The sequence below is a fragment of the Olea europaea genome, chromosome 19 (genome assembly GCF_002742605.1).
Source record: "Olea europaea var. sylvestris chromosome 19, O_europaea_v1, whole genome shotgun sequence".
NCBI lineage: Eukaryota > Viridiplantae > Streptophyta > Magnoliopsida > Lamiales > Oleaceae > Olea > Olea europaea.
Window position 1 is genome coordinate 9,336,890 of NC_036255.1, and position 1,087 is coordinate 9,337,976.

Below are 1,087 nucleotides of genomic sequence, written 5' to 3' on the forward strand. Positions count from 1 at the left end.
AGCAACAAACTTTAATTGACCTCTTGCCACGGGGAAGGGGCCGAGGATGTCAACTCCCCATTGTTCAAACGGGGCCGAACAGTTAATGTTGGTGAGGTCTTCGGCTGGTGAGTGGATAATATTGCCAAACCTCTGGCACTTATCACAATTTTTAACATATTCTGAGGCGTCTTTTTTCATAGTTGGCCAGTAGTATCCATATCGTACGAGTTTAAAGGCCAAGGCCCTGGCTCCTTGATGATTCCCGCACACACCTTCGTGAACTTCAGCAAGGGCCTGGGATGATTCTGATGGCCTGAGACACCTTAGGTACGGAAGAGTAATACTTCTGCGGAAAAGGACACCGCTGATCATGCAGTACCTAGGAGCTCGGGCTCTGATGCTTCTGGCCAACCTGGCATCGCTTGGTAGACTTCCGTTTGTGATGAACTCTATGATTGGGTCCATCCAGGATGGTTCGTTGTCAATGTCCATGATGTCGAGGGTTTGACTGATGCTGGGTTCTGTGATGATTTTAATGTGAACCGTTCTGTCAAGGCCGTCTACCCCCATGAACATAAGCCTGGATAATGCATCGGCTTTTCCGTTGTCCTTTCGAGCAATTTTTGTAATTTCACAGCTCTTGAATTTTCGCTGAAGATCCTGAACCTTCATACAGTACAAACTCATTTTCTCCTCCTTCCTTTCAAATGATCCTTCAATCTGTCCGACCACTAGCTGTGAATCGCTGAATACCTTTACGAACTCGAGCTCTAGGCAAAGGGCTAGTTCAAGAGCAATAACGACGGCCTCATACTCGGCCTCGTTGTTGGTTGCTTCAAACTCGAATCTGAGAGAGCATTGGATCTCTGTTTATTTGTCAGGGCTGATGATGATGACCCCTGCGCCCGAGCCCGAGGAGTTCGATTCTCCATCCACAAATATTTGCCAAGTGTCCAAATTAGTGCTCATGCTCGAGCTCTCACCTGGCCCCCGAGGCCTAGGGGTTAGTTCTGCAATGAAGTCGGCCAGAGCTTGGGCTTTGATAGATGGGCGTGGTTTGAATTCTATGTCAAATTCCCCAAGCTCGATTGCCCATTTCATCAGT